The sequence below is a fragment of the Lissotriton vulgaris genome, chromosome 3_1 (assembly GCF_964263255.1).
Source record: "Lissotriton vulgaris chromosome 3_1, aLisVul1.2, whole genome shotgun sequence".
In the NCBI taxonomy this organism is placed as follows: Eukaryota; Metazoa; Chordata; class Amphibia; order Caudata; family Salamandridae; genus Lissotriton; species Lissotriton vulgaris.
In genome coordinates, this window is record NC_141689.1 from 586,239,545 (window position 1) to 586,266,461 (window position 26,917).

Sequence of the window (26,917 nt, forward strand, 5' to 3'; positions counted from 1 at the left end):
AAGATAAATAAAGTATATTATTTGTGAATGAGAACTTGTAAGTACACAAAAAATTAGAGAGTAAAGGAAATCACAGAAATCTTGTGAGGTTAAAAAGCTTATAAAGATTTAGGAAAACAAAAGCAATATTTTTAAATTAATTGCAACCTACTCATGATGCAAAATATGGTCATGAGAAGAATCCAAGTTCATTTAAGGGCCTTGACCCAATCGATGGGCTCTACAAAGTAACTCTATGTGGTACTTTATCTCATTAGAAAATTGGTCTGCATATAGTAAATATGTCTGTAAGTTTAATCAGTGGTCTCACTAAGACTAAATGTCTGTGTTAGCATGCTGTTTCTTGCATTGGAAAAGAATATAGCCTATTCAGCATATGAGTGAAATATTACACTGTTCATAAGCAATTATACTTTCCTTCATGTACTCTTCTGATCAGAATGCTCAGATGTCATCTATTTATACAAGCTAAAAGTCTCTTTAGCAAAAAGTATGAAATACAGATAATATAAAACTAAGATAACCCATGTACTTTACTGATATACTATGTAGTGTCTGCTGTGTCTTAGATTGTAAATACAAAAAGTTTTAAAATTTCTGTATATATTGTAAATAGGTACTTGTTTTTGGATATGTTTTGTAGCCCTGAAGAAGTCCCTGCTGGACAAAATGTGTTGGCTACTGTTCGATTGATGTGATTTTAAGAAAAAAAAGAAGAAGAAAGATTTACTGAAAGGATAAACTATCTTCAAATTTTGTTTGTTGAGATTAAAGGATGACATTATTTGAAGTTACAATTTAAGCACAATCGATATAAGTCTCATAACGTAACGTACTCCGAACAAATTTTAAAATCGAGTGTTGAACCACCATCTCGTCAGTTCATTTTGGAAATTAATTTCCTTTCAGGAGTTTAGAAGTGTTACACTTCAGGTTCGTTGCACCACTGAGATTATAAAAATCTGTTTCTACATTGTGTTAGCGGGTGCAGGATATCAGTGCCTTTACCCTTCTAATTCTTTGTATGCTACCTTTATCACTTGTGCTTCTAGCATATGTTTTGAACCCAGAACAATACCTAAATTGTAGACAGCTTTTACAGGAGAAGGGGGATTGCATGAAATTAGGCCAGTCACTCTTAAGAAAAGAACGAGAGGTTTTGAGGGTGAACAGTAGATCTGTTTTATCTGGGTTAAGCTTAAGAAATTAGGGGGACATGAGTTATCCGATGGCATTTTAATAGGCACTGCAGGCATGTATTAGTAGACCCTTAGGTGTTGAAGAATGAGGTTCCATGTACAGGTTGAATAAGAGTGAGGAGAAGATATACCCTGTAGTACACCACAGCTCAGAGTACTCAGGGAGTCAAGGATGCAATACGCTGGCAGTCAGTGAGGATCCAATGAGAATAGTGTCACTGAGTAATTCTTTGCTTAAGGTTTTTATGAGGATGGAGTAGTCTATGATAGGAACAGCCGCCAAGAGAACTCACAGAATCCATTCCACATCACTACCATCATATATCATGCAATACAAATCATCCAAAACTAAGAGACCCACCAGTTGTGTTAAATGGCATGGCCTGAAGCCTGCTTGGAAGGCATTGAGAAGTTCTTTTTCCTTTCTACAATTTCTTTGAGTTTCCGGAAGATTTGTTTTTTGTTATCTTTCCTAAAAGCTGTAAGAAGCAAATTGTTCTAAAATTACTAAGGTCTAGAGAATCTAGTGAAAGGTTCTAAAAAGGACATTTGCAATCTTGAGGCTTATGGCAGTGCCACACTTCAGCAAGCAGATTAGTAGCTCCAGCAGTCAAGCCTTGTAAGATTGGTATGGAGGTTTTATAAGCTTAGGTGGACAAGTGTTAAGTGAAAAGCCTGTTAAGCAGCCGCTTGACATGATGATGTTGATTTATACTGAATCTATTGATGTAAAGGAGGTAAACGTAAGATTGTCAATTGTGGGAATGGATCTTTTCTTTTTAAATGTGGGGATTAGGCTGAATTTGCTTTTGAATAAACAATCTTGAGAGAATTATGAAGATTGCAGTCATCTACTATGCGAATCAGTTTCTGGCAAGATTAATGGTCTGGGAGACAAGGATTGAGTAGATGTTTTTCTTGGCCCCGCTAACTTTCACTTTATAAGTAGTGGATGTGTTGAACTTCTTAGATACAGGAAACATAAAAGGCAGGGTGTGAGAGAGGTAATTATTAATTGGGGTAGATAATAGTATACAACAAATTTATGGTCACTATATTGTTGAGTCCAGTTAAACATTTGAGTAATTTAAGCTTGAGCTCAATCCAGTTAACGTATGGCACAGAGCAGACAGTAAAAATATCAACCACATTTTAAAAAATAATGAATGATTCAAATAATAGAATGACACCAAAATGAAGAAAAAAATCCAGTAAGAGGGACCAGTGATAATATTTTGTAAAGCTTTGGATGAAAACAGCACCCAAAACGGTCTAAGCACCAATGCAGGTCAACTTTAGACTGGGGCCTATGATTTTAAGTCTTTGCTGGAGTGTAGGACAGATACAGCAACCAGGTATGACTTCTTCAGGGGTTACTTTGGGACTTTTACTTTTTTCCCAACTGCGACAATCTACAGCAGGGCAAGGGAGAATGCTGTATCTGAAGAGATCTCTATGACATTGGATAGGTATTTGATGATGTACTAGTCACCTGGGACCTTTAGTAAAAGGCCTCTTGTAGCCTGTTGCATCCTTTTGGATTACACAGGACAACAACCAACTGACCCTTGGAGTCACGTCTTTATCCTGGGTAAACACGAAAGAAACACCAGCACTTCAGTTTTCATCACTGGTCACAAACAGCAGTTCTGTTCTTCCACAGGTCCAGTAGGTTTGTGAAAAAAGGTATCTTGGGTTGCCATATATATGCCTGGTGCTAGCTTGTGTGCTCCAGTGGCTCCTGGCCTCTCCCTAACCAATAGGGTGACAGTTCACTGGGTTAACCCTATCTATTTTTCTAGCAGTTCCTGTGTGCCCTACTACAAACAACCCCACAGTGCCCCTTAATCACTAATTTCAAAATGGAGCAATCCTTCTCAGAGCCAGTGTGCCATTACTGAAGCATGGAAGGGTAATGAGCAGTTCACACTTCCTTAGTCACTAAAAACCAGAACTGCAGCCAGTTTTCCACCCCCATGTGTGTTATGCCTACCTGACTTGTAGAACAAAAGAGAGGGCTAGTTTAGGTGTGACTACATTTGCGTGTGACACAGGAGGGCTCTTTGAGGTGAATTTGAGGCCTGGGCGCTTCCCAGCTGATCTTCTTGTCATAGAAACAAAACACCTTCCCACATGCAGGCTATTGTTTCTCCTCTGGGAGAAGTTTCCACACCTCATCAGGGCCATTTACCAGCAGGGTGGAAATTGAAGGCTAATGCAAATTAGCTTCCAGAATCTTCAGGCAGTAAAATGTTACATTTGTAAAAGTCCCTTTGCCTTAATATTTATAAAACATTAGACTTCACAATGGAATTGAGCTTTAAATAAATATTATAAATAGTCCTTGGGTTATTCTTCTAGCTGGGCCCCTTGCCTGATATAATGAAAATACATTTTAATATTGTTTCCCAGTGTTTCTCCATGGACAAGCTAGATTTCCTTTTTTAAATTCCAAGCATCCTGACTTGTGGGTTATAACAGGGGGATCTATTAATATTTAAAGAAGAGGTTTTATCCTGTCAAAAAGAGTTTATTTTCACAAGTTGTGTTGTAATTTTAAAACTGCAGAAGCTAGGCCACACTGGTAGTCCTAGAGTCTTGTCACACTAATGGATGGCATAGTAGTAATGTAGCCATTAGGTGACAGTTTACTTACCATGTCATAGGGTGCATTTTGGGCACCATCAATGTTAGCCTCATAGAAAAGTAAAATATGGCAATTAGGGTTAGGCAATTTTGACATGTTTTATACTCAGAGATCTTTTTTCACTGTCTGGGAGCAATACACGTCTGACCATTGGGCAGCACCAGTTATGCATTGGCAGAAGGGCATGTTTTAGGGAGATGTTTGTTCGTTCATTTACTTTATTTCGGTCACTAGCACCATAAAAGTATACATAAAAGGTCAATACATTAAAGTTGAGCAAACCATACAGTACATAGGATCACAGTCTTATGATGTTTGAGTTCCAATTGGGCACAAAAGGCGGACAATAGTACAAAGACAATCAATTAGTTAGGTATCGGTCTAATAAAGAACAGTAAATTACAAAAAATGGGTATTCAATAAATAATTAAAACTTCCAATTTGTTTTAAAACACATTAGCATATACACTAATATACCAAAAAAATACGTAAAATATAATTACAAGCTGATACCCTGTGGCGTTAAGCACTGCTATGCACGAGTGTCAGTATACCATGCTCCTAGTAGATTTTGGTTACTGTTTTGTATTAATGAAGCCCATTCTCTTTCGCCACACAGCAAAAACGGTGGGTTTGGAAGTATCATATGTAAGGACTCAAAGAGCCTCCCTGCAATGCTCAAACCCCAAGTTCCAGCAGCGTTATATTAGCCAGAAGCGCTGTGCATCCTAATATCCCGGGCAGAAAAAAAGGACATGCAATTCAGTTTCCTGTTTACTATTACATGCAGGGCACCCATGTTCAGATTGACCAGCCCATTTTGCAGTAAATGCACGTAAGGGCAAAGTACTGGGGTCTAAACTGCATGTACAGTTTCCTAGCATTTTGAGGAATAATGTCGTTCAGGAAGAATTCCAGTTTGTAATTATCCTTCTCATTGAGAAACTGGATTGTGCGGGTACCTATTTTTGGATTTGTACAAACATCCTCTAGTTTTTGGGCACAGTAGTTTCTCGGTATTACAGCTCGGGGCACCAAAAGGCAGGTCTCCCCTGGGCTGCTCTACAGAGATGGCATGCCTAGTTTGATACATTTGCGCTTTACATGTGCAAACCAGGGAACCTTTTTGACTAGACCAGGGTAAGATAGTAATTCAGCAGGTTCTGCCTGGAATGTTACCAGTTCTGGGGTCGCCCACAATCTCCTCCAAAAAGTTAAGGGTCTTAAGGAAATCTCATCTTCGATCGGGGAGATACCAAGGTCAAGCCGCAGGGGGATTAACGGGTTACTAGCTGGAAGACCCCCAATTTGCCTGAGGAAACTGTGCTCCACCGCTATTAGAGTAGCGGGGAAGCAGTGTCCCCAGAGTTCCACCCGTACAGCGTGGCTCCCCTCGCTTGCGCCCTGTACATCTCAATTTCTGGACCGATGGGTTTAGTTGTAGATTCCCTCACCATTTTGGCTATACAGCCAGCAATCTGGGCTATCTTAAGCTCAGCTTTAGCTATTTGAGCCACCCATACCATATCTTCAGTGAGGGTAACACCCAGGTACTCAAACACAGAGACCCTTTCCAATGCTACCCCATTTAAGGTGGGTTCGGCTGCGTTTTCTTTGGTGGGTTAACAATCATGAACTTAGTTTTAGCAGTATTTATCTCTAGCCCCCTGTTGTTACAGAATACCACAAACCTGTCCAAGAGCCTCTGTATGCCCGTTGGCATCTTGGACAGGAGGAGGGAATAATTAGCAAACATCAATGCTGGCACCTTGATGTTTGCTAACTTGGGGGAATCATTATCTATGACCTCTTCAAGTAGCGGGATAAGTGAGGTGACAAAGAGGCAGAACAGGGTCGGTGCGAGGAAACAGCCCTGCCTCACACCTTTGTCAACTCGGAGCCTGTTGGTTAATTCTCCCCCCTACCACATCTAGCTTGGGCATAGGTGGCCTCATGCAGCTTGATGAGCAGGTCAAGTAGATAGGATGGAATTCCCAGGTCCCTAAGAACCCCCCAAAGTTTGGATCTGTGCACCAAATCAAAGGCCGTTTTCAGGTCCACATATATCAAATAGAGGCTGCCACCCTCTAATGATACCGTCTTCCAAGCAATCAGTTGAAATCTGAATACTTGGTCCACAGTGGAGGTGTTTTTCCTGAATCCGGCTTGATAAGGGCTGATGATGTCATTCTCCTCCAGCCATCCCTGGATCCGACCTAGTATTAGCCTTGCAAACAGTTTTTGCGAGACATCGATCAAACTGATCGGTCTATAGTTTGCAGGGAGTAGTGGGGAGCCCTCAGTAGCATTTCTGGAAGCTAGAATTGGTGGTTCCTCATTACAACTAACCGAGGGGCATAGAGCATCCCCTGGTTCCCTATTTACATCCTGTATTGGGTCAACTGCATGCAGGGCCTGGAAATGGTCTGCCCACATTTCTGCCTATACTTTTGGTTCCCCTACAGAGTTGCCTTCCTTGCTGCCCATTCTAACTATGGTCCAGAAAGTTTTCATGTCCCGGGTCAGGAGGGCAGATTTAATATCCATCCATTTGTCTTCTTCCCAGGCCAGTTTAGCACTGGAAACATCTTCTTCATACTGGGCCCTCAAAGTTTTAGTCAGATACTTGTCTTTCCCCTTTATAGCTGCTAATAGCGCTTGTTTGGCCTTACGGCAGCTCTCATTAAACCACATATGGTTTGGATTTTGTTGTTTTTGTTTGGGCGGACATTCGGGTTTAAAATGGCAGCTAAGTTTTTAATCAGCATCTTGTGAAGTGTTGCAACCAAATTTGGTATATGTTGGGTTATCCCTGTTAAGTGGGGCACTACCAAATTACTGCAGTGTTGGAATGACCATTTCATATAGTGCATGCAACTTCTTGGGCGATTGTTTAATTTTTCCTCACTTCATTCTTCTCCTATTGTTAGTGAGGATTAGCATGTCATCCGAAGGGGCCTCAATAGCGGGGGTTGTGCCTGAGTCTGCAACCTTTAAGGATAAAATCAGAGCGTTATGGTCGCTATCGAATTGTGGGATTACTTCAAAATCCTTAACCCTATAACAAGAGATACACTCTACCAAAATATAATCTATGTGAGAGGCCTGGTCCGTTCTCTTGAATGTGGGTTTACTCGGCCTATCCGAAGGTGTACACCCATTACAAGCCCTCAGGAAATGAGTTAGAAGGATGGTGTTAGTTTGGAGTACTAGAGGAGACCAAGACTTAACTGGTTTGCCTTGGTGATCTGGTATAGCCCACAGCAAATCCTCCTCATTAGAGATAAGATCATTACAACCTAAAATGGCAATTTATGTCGCCCCCCACTATTGATCGCGAGTCAGGGGGCACCGTTGGAATATAGAGGTTAAGCACCTCGAGAGTTTTTGATTCCTGTGCCAAACGTACAGGGCGGGAGTAGATGTTAATGATTTTAAAGCTTAAATTAGAGGGGAAAGTAAGGAGTATCGCTTGAATGTCAAGGGACGAGGGGGCATATTATCAAGGGGGTTTATCTCCTCTTTTTTGGCCTTAAAAGCCAAGAAAGCGGAAAATTATCTCCCTATTACCTAGCGGTCGCTAACACCAGTTAGCAACAGCTAGTAGGAGATAGCGGCCATCTTGGTCCCCACTTTGCATGTCCGTGATATTTATCACTAATGACATGCAAAGTGGGCGTGCCAAGATGTTAGCAACTGGAAACAGTCGCTAACATCGCTATCTCCTATTACCAACTTTTGGAGATATGCGCGCTAAGCGCAAATATCTCCAAAAGCTAACACCTGCCCTGAGCTGTTCTTAGCCATGTTATCCAATGGGAGGTGGAATACATGGCTAAGAGCATTAGCTCGCTAATGCATGAATATCGCTGACTTTTCAGCGACATTCATGCTTTGCGGCCGATTTTTAAAGCATTTGCGATAAACCTTGGAGATACCAAGACTTATCTGCAATAAAAATCGCCGCAGCTCGGCGATACTTTTTTCACACTTACCAAGCAATAGCGATAATTATCGCTATTGCTTGGTAATATGCCCGAGGTATTTAGGGTGGTAACAATACACCCCGCGTGTGAAGCTACCCAAATAGATAGTCCTCCAGACGGTCTTCCCCTCTCTCTAATAATGGCTGGTATGTTGAATGTTACAAAACCGGCCCTAGCATGGTCCTCAGTAGCCCATGCCTCCTGAAATAGACACAGATCAAACTGATCCACAAACGAACCCCACTCAGGGCAAGAGAGTTTGCCTTTAATACCTGTCACATTCCACGATAGAATCTTGAGAAGTGTACCCACACTAGAAGCTCCCTTCAAAGGTGCAGTTGTATTTGGGGAGTGGAAGATCTGTGCGCTATCAAGAGGGAGATTTGTGTGATTGGTTAGTGGGGTCTCAGGTTGTAAGCAGGGGGATTGGCATGGCGAAGTCCCATCCTTCAAAGTTGACTGTTCATGTGTCCCAATCTCGGGGTTCACTGCAGCTGAAGGCATGCACAACGTGGTCCCTACCCTTGTCAACACCACCCCATCTGATTGATCAGTAGTGCTCCTAATGGGGCGTAAACCTTCTAGGATTGATGGTCAGTCGACATCTTCTAGTTGGCCAAACCAATTATTAACCGGCAGATCAAAAAACAAGGGTCTCCTGGTGAAGTGTCTACGGGGCCAGGGCGGTTCGTCATCCCTCTGACTAGTATTCTCAAGGGAGGGTCCAGTCCTAATAGAGTTGGGGCAAGTGGTATAAAAGTGATCCAAGGGCAAAGCTATCACTCCTGTATGGGTCTCAACCTGAGTGGTTCTAATATTAAGTACAGAACATACCACGTGGAGATTTTTAAAGTTGACAACCACACAGTCCCCTGGAATAGTTTTTGCTTTGTTGGTCTAACCCAATCCACTCTCTGTACCATTATAATTTCCCCTGCCCTCTTATAGGGAAAGTGCCTGTGGGATGCCAGCCAGTGTAAGATCTTATTCCTGAGTTCTGCATGTGACTCCCTCTGAGAGCCATTTAGAGGAGGGACCCCAGTTAGGACTAGTACATAGGGTAGTGATTCTGGTGGGAGATTTATCTTTTGTAGAACATTATTCCATTTATCCCCCAACTCTTTATTCCTTGTGTCCCGAGCCACCCCTGTGCTGTTGGTTACGTGGGAAGAGGGGGCTCATAACTTACAACTCTCTGCCGTTAAATGGAGTGACCTCAGTATGGGATTTGAAGTGTGCTCCGGCCTATTTTGGACAACGAGGGGATACAGACTAGCCCTAGGCCCTTGGTTGTTGGAATATCTTAAAACGGCATTATCAGTGCTTGTAATCACCTGCCCGACTGGCACCCCCGTACGCTGGTCCCGGTTGGCAGGTAATATCCCCCCCTTATCTGTCGGTTGCCCAACAGTAGGGCCAGATTGTGTTTGTCTCATTCTTACCGAGGATGTCAAAGATTTTAGCTGCTCTACTAAGGGAGCAACTTGTTATCTAATGAAGTCACCAAGCAGATCTGCTTTTAGTAACTGGGCCCAAGCTGGCTACTAAGCTAATTTTTTGTAACCATTTACAAAATGGTTACAAAGAAATTAACTTCAACTTGGGCACCTGCTGTAACCCTGTAAGTGCTTCCTGAGCGGCGCCTGCAGAGTTGTTGCCTACTTGCAACTATTCTCTGACCCTGCTCTGACCCTCGAAGCAGGGTCAGAGAATAGTTACAAGTATGGCACAATGCTCCAGGCTGTCACAAAAATTAAACCACAACAGGAAGCACTTACAGATAAGGAAGCAGGTGCCGGACTTGAAGCTCAAATTCAGTAACACATTAACAGGCCCCCGGTTGAGGCTGAACAGGTATGTTTTGTCCCCATAATCTATGGTGGTGAACTAGAGGGTGGTGTGATGAAACAGAAGGTGCAGTTGTGAACCAAAGGGTGCTATGATGAACCAGAGGGTGGCAGTGGTGAACCAGAGGGTGCTGTGATGAACCAGAGGGTGGCAATGGTGAACCAGAGGGTGGCAGTGATGAACCAGAGGGTGGCAGTGGTGAACCAGAGGGTGGCAGTGGTGAACCAGAGGGTGCTGTGATGAACCAGAGGGTGGCAGTGGTGAACCAGACGGTGTCAGTGGTGAGCCAGAGGGTAGCAGTGGTGAACCTGAGGGTGGCAGTGGTGAACCAGAGGGTGCTGTGATGAACCAGGGGGTGGCAGTGGTGAACCAGAGGGTTGCAGTGATAAATCGGAGGGTGGCAGTGAGGAACCAGAGGGCGGCAGGGGTTAACCAGAGGGTGGCAGTGGTGAACCAGAGGGTGGCAGTGGTGAACCAGAGGGTGGCAGTGATGAACCAGAGGGTGGCAGTGATGAACCAGAGGGTGACAGTTGTGAACCACAGGGTGGCAATGATGACCCAGAGGGTGCTGTGATGTACTACATGGTGGCAGGTGTGAAGCAGAGGGTGGCAGTGGTGAACCAGAGGGTGCTGTGATGAATCAGAGGGTGGCAGTGGTGAACCAGAGGGAGGCAGTGGTGAACCAGAGGGTGGCAGTGATGAACCAGAGGGTGGAAGTGATGAACCAGAGGGTGGCAGGGGTGAACCAGAGGGTGCTGTGATGAACCAGAGGGTGGCAGTGATGAACCAGGGAGTGGCGGTGGTGAACCAGAGGGTGGCAGTGATGAACCAGATGGTGACAGTGATGAGCCAGAGGGTGGCAGTGGTGAATCAGAGGGTGGCAGTGATGAACCTGAGGGTGGCACTGGTGAACCAGAGGATGCTGTGATGAACCAGAGGGTGGTAGTGATGAACCAGAGGGTGACAGTGATGAACCAGAGGGTGGCAGTGATGAACCAGAGGGTGGCAGTGATGAACCAGAGGGTGGCAGTGATGAACCAGAGGGTGGCAGTGGTGAACCAGAGGGTGGCATTGATGAACCAGAGGGTGGCAGTGATGAACCAGAGGGTGACAGTGATGAGCCAGAAGGTGGCAGTGATGAACCAGAGGGTGGCAGTGGTGAACCAGAGGGTGCTGTGATGAACCAGATGGTGGCAGTCATGAACCAGAGGAGGACAGTGAGGAACCAGATGGTGGCAGTGGTGAACCAGAGAGTGCTGTGATGAACAAGAGGGTGGCAGTGATGAACCAGAGGGTGACAGTGATGAACCAGAGGGTGACAGTGGTGAACCAGAGGGTGCTGTGATGAACCAGAGGGTGGCAGTGATGAACCATAGGGTGACAGTGAGGAACCAGATGGTGGCAGTGGTGAACTAGAGAGTGCTGTTATGAACCAGAGGGTGGCAGTGATGAACCAGAGGGTGACAGTGATGAACCAGAGGGTGACAGTGGTGAACCAGAGGGTGGCAGTGGTGAACCAGAGGGTGGAAGTGATGAACCAGAGGGTGGCAGTGGTGAACCAAGGGTGGCAGTGGTGAACCAGAGGGTGGAAGTGATGAACCAGAGGGTGGCAGTGGTGAACCAAGGGTGGCAGTGATGAACCAGAGGGTGGCAGTGATGAACCAGAGGGTGGCGCTGCTTAACTGCCCGGGAACCCTGTGGGTGTGAGACCCCGCGCTGCTGAGCTGCCCAGGGGTTGTGAGCCCATGCGCTACTGAACTGCCCAGGGGGCCCAGTGGGTGTGAGCCCCCGTGCTGCTGAACTGCCCCGGAGCCCTCTCAGTGTGAAAATCATTCGTGCTCAGTTGCCTGAGAGCCCTCTAGGTGTGAGCACACATTGTGGTAAGTGCCCCCCTGCCCCCAGTACATATATACCCGTACCGCACAGCACCATTATGCTCTTGCACCATGAAGTCTGGTGCCTGGATGCTCCTGATTCGTGTAGGTGGTACCACCATCTGGTGCATTCAAAATGTAAAGTCATAACTTGCTACACAGCACCAATAAACCTGTGTCCCCCTTGGCACCGGTACGCGCATGTACCAGGCAGGGAGCACCCGCATGCCACTGCACCCTACTGCCCAGCGCCAGCATATGCCTGTACGGGGCAGTTTAGAATTAGATGGGACATTGTCCAGCAGCAGCAGCTGCATGCACCTGAACCCACTGAGCAGGATCAGAATAGCTTTGTACCAGCACGCAAAACAGAGCTATCTTGGACATCTGAAAGATTCTGGGGTCCTGTTCCAAACGTATTTTTGCATCCATGAGTTTCCCGAGCGCCATTCCTGTGTAGCACCTGTGACCAGGAGGCTGCTTTATCCTCATCTGCTGCTCTGCTCAGTCTCTGACCCTTTATAAACAAGATGCATGTGAACTCACATAGAAGCCCCGTCCGGTTGGCCCCGTCCACCACACACTAGCGGTATGAAACGTCTTCACGCCCGTCCCCACTATATGGGCCAGCTCACTCAAGGGACCTCAGCGCCTTTTGGCGCGCTTTCAAAGTTACAGGCACACCTGGTCACATATTTGTGCAAATGGCACAAAAATCTGCGAGTTCACGGGAAAATTCGCGAACTCGAGGATTTTTTTGCCATTTCGCACGAACCAGACCGCGAATTCGCCAATTTTGCGCATAATTAATTTTTATGAGGTCTGCAATGTATGGTATACTCAACTCGGAGTGGCAAACATACAATGATAAACTGCTCGGTACTGCCAGGATATACCTTAAGAGCGCGTTTTCACTATTTGTAAAGGGTACACATCAACAAAACCCCCTGGGGTATTTAGCTGGGAGGCCTTACACATAGCACATTCCTGTATGCAGATAATCTCCTCATCTATGTCAGGGACATCACAGCAGACCTCACTACTCTCTGAACCATGCTCACAGACTTTGAGAAAGCCACAGGGTTGAAGGTGAACTAGTACAAATTGTCCATTTACCCCCTACACCCGAAAACACCTCACAGAGAAATTGGGTTCCGAGATGCCACACTAGCATGAACGGGGGATGCCCCACGATACTTGGGTGTCAGACTCTATCACACACCTCTGGACTTCCTGGAGGGCAACCACTACCGAACCCTTTGAGGACTTAAAAGCCAAATCAACTTCTGGCAGACTCTGCCCCTATCTCCAAAAGGAATGGTAGCACTATCAAAAATAATCATGGTGCCCGGCTCCTTTACTATTTCTCCAAAGTGCCGGTCATCCCAATACGCTCCTTTTTTCAAGAACTAAACTCATTAATCTCATTTATTTGGGGAAGGCCCGGCGCAGAGTAGCCCAATCACCCCTACATTTGCCACGAGATAGGAGAGGGATGGGCGCCCTGCCCTTCGAAGCTTATTTTCTCGCAGCGCGGCTGCAGTGGTTGTCGCTCTGGACAGCGCATTGAAAATTTTGGGAATCGGACACCCAAACGGGACAAGTAGAAATCTCGTATTTTAACCCGGATGCTCTTCCCAAGGACAAAATCCAACCCTGCGCATTCTCTGTTGGTTAAAGTGGCCAGAAACTGCATCCTACAAATTCACCGCCTATCTGGGGTGACACCCATGTGTTCCCCATTACTAACGCTAGTAGGCCTCCCCAAGGGACAAGTGTACTATACATCAGGAGAACTACATCAGGAGAACTACAAATCTGGACAGAGAATATGCTCACTGAGATCGAAGCGCTGTTCACTGATGGCCAGCTGACATCGTTCGCAGGATTGACGGAAGAAAGAAGGCTCCCGGTAGGCCAATTCCTGCTACACTGACAGCTGGTGGCGGACTGCAGAAGGACTTGGGACCCCACGGGCGGGGATCCCAAGACAAACCTGATACTACACACACTCCTACACATGGGGACAGGTGAGCATCTTATCATGTGGAGCTATAAATCCATAATTGAACTCACACGCTCACCACTGACGACTCCATTGGGACAGACAAAGAGTGGCTCACAGCCCTGGAACACCACTGTAGTGTAGTTCCTATATACCTGATAGACTCTGCGCATTGGAATAATATACACTATAGTTTTGACATAGGACTAAGGTCAGTATGTCTCTATCGAGTACATTAAACTTAATTACGTGTGTGTGCCAGCTAACTCAGTGATCACTAGAAACTTCTCGAACAAACAAGAAGGAATTAGCTTAATGACAACCACATAAACATGACAACTTTGTTTCCCTTAGAGTAGGAATAACCTCAGAATCGTGGAAACAATAGATAACAGTTTCACTTAGTCAATCGTGCATGCTTTGTTTCTACAGAGATTGCACAGATATTAGGGAGACGGGCGTTTCAATAAAAAGGGTCTATTGAACAGTCTTATTTCTAACGCAAGAGATATGAACTGCTACAATCGTAAGAGAGAATGCGAAGTATAATACGTACAGCATTTGCAGTAAGATAAAATAATACTGTAGTATACTTGCCTAACCTCCCTCCTCATTAGGAACGGAGTAGATTACTCACTATTAATACTGTACCGCACTATCGCCTTGTCATCACTATATAACCATGTGAAAAAAAGTGGATAATTAGCATTTCCACTCCCAGGCCCTCGAGGATCATTCAGAGCTTGGTGTGCCTAACACAGTTAAAAGCTGCAGCGAGATCGACGAAGCTAAAAACAACCTACCCTTCTTGACCAGAGTATACTTCCCTATAACAATAGTTAAATTTAAGCTCTGTTCGACGGTCCCTAGGCGCTCACGAAAACTGTACTGGATGTCAGATAAAATGTCATTGTCCTCGGCCAAGTCCTGTAGTCATTCTAAGATAATTCCATCTACCACTTTTACCAAGGAGTACAATAATGATATTGGCCTGTAACAGCCAGGATCCTGGCGATCCCCCTTTTTAAAAATGAGCACTATGTTGAATTCCGCCCAACATGTTAAAAAAGGGGAAAAACAGCTTGCAGTGATTACCTGGGTTATTAGCTGGCCCATAGTGTCACATATGACTTATATAAGTGTACAGGGACCCCATCCGGCCCAGGATCCTTACCAACCAAGCTTGCTGAAATAGCACAGTTTATTTCATCCAGCGCGAACTGGATATCAGTATGGTGGGTCAAAGGTGCCAGGGCATCATCCCCATAGTATTGGAGAAATGCTCAATCAATTGTTCTTCAGTTATGGCTATTTTAATTGTCGGACCACCTCCAGGATTCTAAAAGGGAGCTTTCACTGCTTTCCAAAAGCCAAACCATCTTCGATAAGTAGACATAATGCAGTGATACCCACATGTCATTTCTCAGGGATGCTTTACTTTCCTTAAGTGCTGGCTTATAAGCCCCTCTAGCCTGTCTGACATCGCTTGGGTTTCTTGGAGTCTTGTGTATTTTGTGCTTTAAGTTGGCATTTGCTCGTGTGTCAAACCACCCCTGTTGTTTTCCTTTTATGCAGTTCTGTACGAATAGGGCCTCCTTAGAGGCTCCTGATATTTTTTTAAATGAGAATAGAACACTATCAGGTGAAGCTATTTCACTCAGAGAGACGTCAAAAACTAATGTACACTTATTTATCACTCGTTTTGAGATTTCTGGGGATACACCATCAACCAGCTCAGAGAATAACCTTTTGTATCATTAATAGTTAGATTTTGTGAGACGTGATCAGTATCATCCCATTTACCGGATGGTCTTTTCGGCAAAAAGACAGTAATGCTCAATGGGAAGTGGTCACTCAATGAGTTGTTTTGTGTGGTAAATGGTTGAAATCTGAATGCGTGACTATTTCACAGCAATATGTAGGCTATAGTGGTAAGGGAACCTCTACCATTAAAAGTGTAGCTCATCGGACTAGGCCTAACACATAGCTCATTCGCAAACCCCAAGTCAAGACCAAACATCACTTCATTATACAGTTCCCTCCAATTTTGAATGTCGAAGATAAGTATTGCTAATTCGGATTACTGGTACTCAATAACTCTTCTCTCAGCTTAGGGAGATCCATTGATAAAGGGTAGTTATTCACTTCTTTTAGCGCATAGTCATGTTTAGTTCTACCTTTGGGTAATTTATCGGGTCAGTCTATGTCTTCTAGGGTTTTGAAAATATCAAAACGATTACTAACTGGGACCCTATACCTATACTGCATGTTACATAGATGGTTCTCCTCCACAGCTTTGGTCCGAAAAACCTTTGGTGGTTGGTAAAAATACTCTAAGGTTAAGATATGAATTCCCTGGGCCATGGTGGAATGATTGCCGCCCCAACCTAGGATGGACAACACCAAGTTCGGGGACCTAAAGGTTAATACCTGACAGAAGCTTATTTGTTTTGCCGACCCATCCTATTCTTCTAGCCATTTTAAATTCCGAGAAGAGAATTTTGGTTAGGCCAGTTCTGTTGCTCAGCAGTTGTAGTGACTTATTCCTCAGAGTTGTCCAGTGTACAGGGACTTGGAGAGGCAGGGGGGCATTTGCCAACACAATCGTATAAGGGGTTACATCTGGCGGAAGATGCAGGGTCTGGTTTGGGTTTGTAGTGTGTCTCGGGATAGTGCTTTAAGGGTTCTGTGTGTTAGTATCTCTCCCTGCATCACCCAACGTAGGTATCCCAATAATTGGTGCAGCTCTATTAAAGGTGTTAACAGCCTGTATACGTGAAGTGCTCGGACCTACTGTGCTATGCAAATGCCCTGTATATTCTGAGGATTCTAAGAATTGGTGGGTGGGGCGGGCTAGAGCTAAAGCTTTGGCAGTGCTGCCATTACTGCTTGAGTAGTGTATTTGCCCACTCTCAGGATTAGTTACAGTTGGATGAGCCCCAGTTCCCTTCCCCTGGTTTACCAAAGGTCCAGAACCTCTAACAGAGTATGTGTCCTGAGAGACTGGACAAATGTGTATAACCAGCCCCTACAATTTAGAGAGTCTGTCTTCAATTTGAGATAGTTTTTGTGACAGTGGGTCAATTAGAACAGATACTATAGTCTCAAGCCTTTTCCAAAAGTCCTCCTCGTTCAACCTTGGAGGTAATTTGGAGGGTTCATTGGTCTTCAGCTCTAAAATGGACCCCTATTCACAATGTCCATCTCTGATTATAGCTTTGCTACTGGTTACCATTGAAGATTTTTGTTTATATTTCTGAGGATCCCGATCCTTTCTATTTTTCGGCGGCGGTTCACTATTACTGTCTCGTCTTGTTTTAGCCTTCCGGCACCAGTAGTTATTATTGGCCTGCTTGCTAATTCAAGGGGTGTCGATATTTCCAGGTCTGACCCTGTATACTGTAGTTGTAAAGCTTATGAGGAAGAATCTTGAAAATTATTATCGGAGGAATGCCCAATGAGTGAAGACCGTTTCTGCATAGTGTGAGGCTCCAGTGAGAACCTGCGCTCTGTTAACTCTATCTCATCAATGAGGGCTGACGCAGCCCTCAAAAGAAATGTGTCAAGTGACCCCACAACTTCCGGGCCCCACTAGTCGTTGATGATCTTACATTTACTTATTTTGGCACACCCTAGTAATGATGCTAATAAGTTTCACAGTACTTCATACAATGGTGCTCAATAAGCCCGGGGCCCAGATGTTAAAGGGCGGCCCAGCCCAGCCTCCTCTGGTCTCGGAAGGGCGCAGATGAGCATGCCCTTGGCCCAGCTTTGCCCGGGCACATGCGCACAAGTCCCGTGCTGCAGAGCCCCTGGGTGCTTTTATGTGCCTTCGGCGTGTCTGGAACTAGCACCTCCTCTTGCTGTGACTGCTGGGGGATACTGTCCCCAAAGGAGAAAGTGCTGGTGCCTCTGATACCGGGCTTAGATGCCTTATATGGGTATAATAAATGTATACATGAATTGTTATCCCCTTTCCTCATGGCAAATCTAATGATTAATAGGGAAGCTTCAGGTACAAAGAAGAATGCTTGTGATACATACCAGGGTGCATTCGGACAGCATTGAGCTCATGCTGTAAATTTATGAACTTAACAATGTGTTCATCAAAGTCTCATGCGTGGCATCTCCTTCAGAATCATTAATTTAATTAACCTGTTTGACCCCGCACTGAAAACATCAGATGGTTCCTATATATTCTGCACACTGAATTGAGATGTGTGGCAATGTATTCCCAGTGATAACATTGTTTGGATATGGCTTTAAGTAGTGCAACAGGAGATCATCCCTTGGGAAAGCAGCAGAGAAGGGTAATTGTCCCGTTTTCAGAAAGGATGTAAATGCCACGCGGAATATGTTTTTCAGAGCTCTCACTATTAAGAAACTCCTTACTCCCCATCAGTACCTTCACTGGGACTTGTCATGACCCTATCACTATGGGGTTCTTGTCCGTGTGGTTTTATTATCTGTCTCTCTGAATGCATATCTTCTTATTTTGTTGTAATTAACCGTTGACCAGTCTAACCTTTAACATTTCAGTCTAGGCTATTGATAATCTGCCGTTTTTAACTTTTCTTTATTAAAGCAGTTCTTTGTAGATGTGAACTGGTTAAGCTAAAAAAGGAAAAAGGTTCACTTCTATTAAAAGTAAAATGTCTAATGCGAAAAGCAAAGTTAAAGACAAATTCTTCAATAATCTTTATCACTCAAATATGAGCCGATTCTTCTAACCTTTGCAACTGAAAGTCTATTTTTACTTCCCCGTCCCTCTGTTCAAATGCTAGCCTTACGGTTTCCATGGATTCCTCCTTAAGCGCTGCTCTGGTGCTGATGTAATACTCTCGGATAACAGTTTCTTGAGACCACAGATTGCCTATAGACTTCCTTAGTCATTACATTTTGAATGTACAGTACTCACTTAAAAGCAAAGTATGCACACAATTATTGACAAAAGTTTTTTTTTTTTGTTCTTGTTGCATGCCAGCTCATCAGCATCAGTTAGTAATACACCATTTTGTTACGTTACTGATTTCTCATTACTTGCAAGCTCATATTAGACATCAAGCATATCTGTTCTTATGTTGCAATGGGCTGCTTGCAAAGTAACATTGATTAGCATCATCTGCTCCTTTTGAATGTATCTTTCATTTCGATTGCTTATTCTCCATTTAATATCACTTGGATATCATTTTTCACGTAAATTTGCAAATGTTTTTCTTCCGTTGTATTACTAACACATTTAACCTTTGTTTACATGATCTTAAGCTTGCATTTCATTAATTATTTTTTCAGTATTTGTCTATAAATTTCAAGAAGATGCATCAAGGCAGAAGACTTTAATTGGCAGTAGCAATAGTAGATTTGTCTGTAAGCCTTACTGTGACATGAATAAAATGCATTAGCATTTTTTACGTTTTCACTTCGATGGGTGTTATCTACTCGAAAATTAGAACTGTTCCATCCAGCTTCCATATCCGGTCGTGCTTCTCTTGGAACATGTGCATATAATGTACTTGATCATCTGAAGGGGGCTTAAGTGTCTGGAGGGAGGCGGCTTTCCATGAACAGTTGTACACAAGCCAAAGACTGTGCATAGTAGAGTCTTGTCCACCTAAGGGGCATGGGTGTCTGGAGTGAGTGGGGTCTCCATGAAAAGATGTGAACAGATTGAAGCATTTATGTAGTAGGGTCTTCTCCATCTCAAGGGGCTTAGGGTTCTAGCGGAAGTGAGACCTCTGTGAAGAGTTTTACCGAGGGCAAAGGCTGTACATAGGAGAGGCTTGACCACCTAGAGGGACTTGGGTGTCTGAACAGAACGGGCTCTCTGTGAACAGTTATGCACAGAGTGAAGGCTGTGTGTAGTAGGTGCCTGACCACTTAAGGAGGCTTAGTTGTCTGGATGGAGGGAGTTCTACACAGATTTGTGTATAGAGTGAAGGCTGTGCATTGTAAGCACTTAGCCACCTACAGCGGCTTGATATTGTAGAAGGAGTGGAAGGTGAAGAGTTGCGCACAAGGCGATAGCTGTGCATAACAGTTGCTTGACCACCTAAGGAGGCTTGAGTGTCTGAAGGAAGAGTGCTTTACGTGAGGAGTTGTGCTCAAGGCAAAGGCTCTGCATAGCAAATAGGCATACAGGCCATCAACTTGGACTCTCCAGACATCTCTGACCTGGGTTTTCTTTTCACTCTTATTCTAGGTATGACACATCTCCTTGCAGTCAGTCCGGATGCCTCAGCACCAGGTGTTTCTTGGCCTTCCTCTTTTCCTTTTTCCTTGAGTGTTTTAGGTCAGGGCTTGCCTGGTGGCATTGGATGCAGGCTTGAGGAGGGTATAACCTAGCCAGCCCAACGTCTTTTCATGTTTTCTTCGTGAGCAGTGAGTTTCCTCAAACAGGTGTTGATGAAGGTTTGGACTTTGTTGGTGGTGGTCACTGTTGTCCTCTAAGTTTTTGCTCATATAGAAGGACCAATTTTACGTTTGCGTTAAAAAACATGATCTTGGTTTGCAGTGTTAGGATCATTGAGCGCCAGATCTTCTCTAGGAGACCTTGCTTTGCCGATTCTTGCCTTGATGTCTGCATCTGTCCCTACTTGTCTATGACACTGCCCTGGTAGGTGAAGGCCCCAACTTCTTAAAGTGCATTCCCTGTAAGAGAGTCTGCAGTTGTGCTCACCGTGTTAGCCCTCAGGATCTTGGTTTTCCACTGTGGATGTTGAAGCCAAGTTGTGCTGATGTAGATCCCACATTGTTGGTCTACTCTTGCATTTGCAGATAGGTATGGGAGAGTAGGGACCAATGTTCCCTCTAATTTTTTTCCTCTGTGTGCAGCAGTGGAGCGTCTCTGTGCGCTTCAACCATGGCTATGTGCGCCAGGAACCAAACCGTGCGTGTCTGCAGTGCCAAAGGGCACTCAAAACTTTTACTTTAAAAAGTGAAAAGATGATGCATTTTCAGACATACAGCGCCACAATAAGGGTCTTAAGGGCAGTTTGCAAATTGGATAAGCATGCCATGACAGAAATTGGTTACACTGGCAAGTACACTTCAAGTTAAGAAAAGCACAAGACTTCAATGGTGGTACCATCATAAGATTTTAATAAATATTCTTAACTGGAGCACAGTTCATTGGGTGGGGAAATGTTGTGAGCCTATACAACATCACATATACACAAGAAGGGAGAGGGCTGTTCAGACACATCAAGTCGCATTACTAGATGGGTGACAGTGTTGCTTCTCAATGCGATCCTTGCCATTTTTCCAGTGCTGATTAAGTCGGTGGAGGTCAACTTTCCCATTCATAAGGTAGGCCTTTGTCCTCATCAGCATATCCAAATGCTTCTGCTCTAGTTTATTCCTCAATTTACTCTTAATAGTATTCATGAGGCTGAATCCTCGTTCACAGTCTGCACTAGATGCTTGAAATGTTGCGCAGACATCAACAAGCTGAGACATCACACTATACAGAGCAGAATTGCATACAGTGAAATTCACCATGTCTTGAAAGGTGGTAAATAACCCACCTTTTACATGTTCTGCCACCACATATTTATAGTCTCTGTACTGCCGAACAACAACTTCTGGTGTTTCACAATCACCCAGGGCCAAGACATTTTTTTACTTTTCAACAAGTCTTTGCATATTCTCAGGCCCAAAATCAAAATTTGATAGTGTTGCTATTGCCTGGATCTCAAAACTTGCCCATTCTTTCAGCTCATCTTCAGGGAACCTTTTATGCTTGTGCTCACAAAGAAGGGAAACAAAAGAACAAAATAGGCCGACTGTCAAACTCTTGCCTTCCTTGTACAACACCATCAGATCTCTTACATTGCTGCTCCAAAAGACAGTATCCCCCAAATACTGTTGCTTAATTTGGCCAATATTTACTCTTGCATACTGTACAGCTTCAACAATAGTCAAATAACTTTTTTGGAATAGTTTGCACAAAGATGCAAATTCACCCAGAATGTCATTCAGTACTGCAAGGGAAATATGGTAGTTAGAGTCCGATAGCTTTTTATAACAATATTTAGCAATTGGATCATTCTCCTCAACTTTCTCATGCTCAAAGTACTTAAGAACAGTCTCGTAATTACGAATTAGTGCACCAACAGCAAAATGCCTTGAAAGCCACCGGACTTCATTCAGTGGTCAAAAAGAGACAACTTGACATTCAGTGACCGATGCAATTTCATCCAGCTTGGACTTCCTTGCAGGAGATCTGGAGAACACAGTGTAGACAGTCCTTAATAATGTCTCCATCTCTTTAATCATTGGAACCCTCTTCCAGGCATCATCAACTCCCAAATCTTCTAGATGGGCGACACAATGCTGCTCAACTTGATGAGGAATGGATTGTTTAAGGTGAGTAGCTACACCATTATTCCTACCCAGCATCACAGACGCACCATCGGATGTGAACATTACCATTTTCATGAGGTCCAGTTCATTGACAGTGTAGAATTATTTCACAGCACTAGTGATTGCCTCAGCATTATAACTAGTCAGCTTCACTATGCCCCCAAATTGCGTTGCGTTTTGTGCTCTGTTGATGTTACAGGTCGGAACTTGAAGTACAGGATGAGCGTTTTTGTAACAGAAATATCTGTGTTCTCATCAATTATCAAGATGTGATACAAAGCTTGCTGGAGTTCTGTCATACCTTTACAGTATATCACGCTATTGATGGCCTCAAGGAACTCAAAGGCATAGTTCTTGCTCCTCCAGCTGTCTGGTATCTTCACATACAAAGCTAGGTGGTCATGGATGTCTTGTACAGATAATATTGAAGTATTCATCTTGACTGCCAGCAACATATTGTTGATGAGAATCTTTATCTCCTCAGGCATAGATCCTTGGCGTTCGACTACTTCCATTCTATTCGCTTTGTCAGTCGCAGTTTCTGTCAGCATTGCCCGCACTCCAAAACCAATCCTGGCAGCATCACTTCTGTTTCTCAATTTCACCATGGCAGACTCGTGTACTTTGCTAAGTATATGGCATTTCATGTAGTCCAGTTTTCAGCCATCACTCCATTTCTTCCCTGTGGAAAAGCCCCCAACAATCTTGGCTTCGGCACATGCTTTGCAAATCAAGTACATGTCTGGGCTGTATTGAAATCGTTCCCTGATTAGCATGCAAACCTTGCTTTGTGACTTCTGTGTCTCGGCCTCCACAATTTTCTTCATCCACTCTTCCTTGAATACAAGGCAACATTTCTTCCTTTGTGTTGAAGCACTGCACTCTTCCAAAGTTACAGCTTTGCGCTTGAACATTTCCGTACCCACTGGTTTGAACCTGCTGTGCCGAAAAGCTTGCAAAGTAAGGGAACATGGCTTACGTTGAACCCTAGCTCATGAATGCAATCTGTTATACTACAATGTACAAGATGCACCACAGTTTAAATCTACCAAACAATTACCTCTTCTGCTTGAACTCATGTACGCCTGTTTAAATGTATGGGGTTCTGGTTGCGAAACCTGCAACAGAAGAAAACATGGGTAAGTATATATGATACTACAATGTATAAGATGCACCACTGTTTAACTCAACCAAACAATTACCTTTTCTGCTTGAACTCACGTACGCCTGTTTAAATGTATGGGGTTCTGGGTGCGAAACCTGCAACTGAAGAAAACATGGGTAAGTATATGATACTACAATGTTCAAGATGCACCACAGTTTAACTCAACCAAACAATTACCTCTTCTGTGTGTACTCACGTACGCCCCATTAAATGTGTGTGGTACTGTCTGCGAAACCTGCAACAGAAGATGCTCTAGTTTAACTCTACCAAACAATTACCTGTTTGTTCTGCCTGTACTCACGTCTGCCTGTGCAATTGTATTCGTAGTACAGTCTCACAAACCTGCAAAAGAAAAAGGGGTGCAGATTGTGAATCTATTTACCCAGCAACCCCCAACCCAACGAGGAACGTAAATAGAATTACCTTATCTTCGTGGGTACTCGCACCTGACCACTCAAATCCAAATACCTTACAGACTGGAAACCTACAATTGAAGAAAAGTAAGTCAGCAAACGCTCGGAGAATTACAAACTATGCATAGGACCGGTTTAGAGGCCCAATACGAAAAATGACCAAATAATTACCTGAGATTCCAGCCTAGGACAAACAGTGGTGTGCCCATGTGTTCCATTATTAGCATCCATTATCTTAAACTGGTTTATAAATCTAAATCACAGGGAAAAGCGGCATCACAGAAGGTGTAACACAAAATACAAACTGTGCAAATGGTTGAGGTGGGTGAACAAGGTAATCCACAGGAAGACTGAGAAGCACACAATCCATCAAAAGATCCAACCTGAAGATGATGCAGTGGTGTACAAAAAATATGATAACTACCTTCAAGCAATTTCCAGGCAACCATAAATATGTCAAGATAACTGAAGAATGATGGACCTGCTGCAGAGAGATCTAAGTTTTGTCTACTGGAAGTTGACTCATTAAGTAGCTGAGGAGGTTAAAATGACTGATGAAAAAGCTGGTGAACCATGCAGATCACACATTACATGCAATGTAAATAGGTCAGCGCATTACTGCTTCTGTCAGAAAGCTCATTTTGTTACTTGCAGTTTATAACTTTAAATCCTAATATCGAACAGTGACCTATTAACTACCAAACAGCTACATTTCCGTTATTTGCAATGGCAGAAAACCTGCGACAGACAACCCGAGCGGAAGAGTAACAGCTTTTGATTGTAATAACTTAAGGGTGTTTTTGAAAAGTCAATAGGCTTTGCTTCACCCTAAAGTGAAATCACTTTTGAAAATACACTGCCTGATGTATGCACTTCATTTACTTTCTTTCTGTCTCCCACTATTTGTTATTCTACCTGAATTCAGAACACTTCACCACTTTTACAGCTCAAATGCTGAAATATGCATGTCTAACTGAGAAATGTGACTGCAGGCACAGTACAGTTTACAAACTAGCAACTTAAAACACTAAAATCTTCAAAGGCTGGTCTCTGGATCATCTATCTCAAGTAGTTTTATTCACCTATCAAGATTCAGTCCCTAGATGCCATGAGCGGGTGGAGAAAAGATATAGAGAGTGGAGTGAGGGAGGGAGAGGGAGAGGGGGAGAAAGAGAGAGAGAGAGAAAGAAAGAGAGACAGAAAGAGAGTGAGAAAGAGAGAGTGAGAGAAAGAGAGAGAGATCAAAAGAGAGACAGAGCAAAAGAGAGAGCGAGAGAAAGAGAGAGCGAGAGAAAGAGAGAGCGAAAGAAAGAGAGAGCGAGAGAAAGAACGAGAGAGCGAAAGAAAGATAGCGAGAGAGAAGGGAGAGCGAGAGAGAAAGAGAGAGCGAGAGAAAGAGAGAGAGATCAAAAGAGAGACAGAGCAAAAGAGAGAGCAAGAGAAAGAGAGAGCGAGAGAAAGAGAGAGCAAAAGAAAGAGAGAGAGAAAGAACGAGGGAGCGAAAGAAAGAGTGGGAGAAAGAGAAAGCAAAAGAAAGAGTGAAAGAGAGAGCGAGAGAAAGAGAGAGCGAGGGAAACTGATTAAAAAGGGACTTCAGCTGCAGCTTGCTCCATCTTTTTGTATGCCATGAAAGGGACTTCTTGAATTTTCAGCAATCCCTATAAACGCAAAGCAAACTTACTACCAGACCTGTGGTTCACGCCTATATTGACAGTTGCTGTATCTTCAGCCATTCTGAGAACTTGAGATTACCAGTCTGCCCCGCACTTTACTAACAAAAGCGTAGACCGTTTCAAAACACAGCGTGTGCTAAAGTACAGGCTGTGTTTTGAAACTGACTACTATGGAACAGACAGCATGGAACTCCTATCTTGTGACCTTGCTGCATGCAGTCATAACAATTCCCTACCTTTGTAGGTGCAAATAACTTCTCCTGATGCCCCTTCCCCTTGAATGTGGAATACCCAGCATCCTGCCTCATTGTGCATGTGTTTGTGGACCTTTAGAGGACTCTCTTGCTTTTTCAGGAAGGGGACCTGTCCTTTTTGCAGACCAACTTCCCGGGTCTTCTTGCTCACCCTTGAGTAAACCCACTCATCTGCTGTCTCACCCAGTTCCCTGGGACCAGACAGTTTAGAATAAACTAGAGAAAGGTGTAACTTACCTGAGGGACAATTTTCTAATATGTGCCCCTTCATGAACAAATTGTACAGGCTCTAATAGGTGCTTACCTCTAGTGCCTTCACTGAGATGTCTACAAAGATAACCCAAGATTGGGTACTAGCTTTCTGGGTGTCCATACATTTCTTTCTATACTTCTCAGGGGTGAGCCCACATTTCCTAATAAGGAATAGCTTTAAGAGAGGGTAGGATTGAGCTTCTTACCTCTTGGGACAACAGTATATCTCTCCCAGTTACTGGGATCAGCTCCCACAGGCATGAACCCAAGTACTGAGAGCTCACCCTCCACATTCTATGGACCCTCTCAAATGCTGTCAGCCACTTATCTATATCATCATTCGTCTGATATTAAGGGTCGACCCCCTTGGGCAGCCTTGGGTAAAACCCACCACTGTCTACCCTGTCTTCACTGCCACCATCACTTTCCTCTTCCTTTACAAAATTCTTTTTGGCCAGGGCCAACTTCTCGGCCTCTAAAGCTATGTAGGCTAGTTGGGCCTCAAGCTCTCTCTCCATGAGAGGCAGACCTACTCTTCCAGTGGTAGATTTTCTCCCCCCTAACTAGCTCTAGTGGGTGCCCTAAGTATTGTAGAAGTGGACAGTGGTTCTGCCTCAACCTCACTGAGACCCTACGGGATCCTCTTCCCGCTTATTTCTTCTGGAGCCTCCACAACTCCCTAACTTTACTATAGTGAGTTTTTGTGTGGGGAGGTTAGCCAGATCAATGTGCATGGTATACCCTAAAACATGCAGGTCTGTGCTTTAAGAAAAAGATTGTGTACATTTTCCATCTTCAGGTTTAAGTGTTGGTGGCAGGGCATTATCTTTTAAATTCATACCTGAATAATCAGTACCCTAGCAAATATGCCTGCTAGAAAAATCCAGTTCTATTCCTTCTTTCTAGCATGGATTGCAACTCTCAACAATGTTCAATTAGTGTTTACGTAATTAGACTCTGCCATTTAAATACCTCTTTCCAAAGGTAATCTAGTGATGAACAATCACAAAACTTGTGCATTAAATTTGCCATCTAGGACAATTTGAAGAAGGTTGTCAACTCTTTTTATGAAGCCTTTCTGTACTGCATACTATAGTCTAAATACAGAGATAAAATACTATTTTCAAAATAAAAATCAAATTCTTTATTGATTTTTAAATATCAATTCTACATGAACCCTCGTAAACTCTGTTAAAAATTACAATACCAGGAAGGAATCCTATTTAACATCTTGTAAACC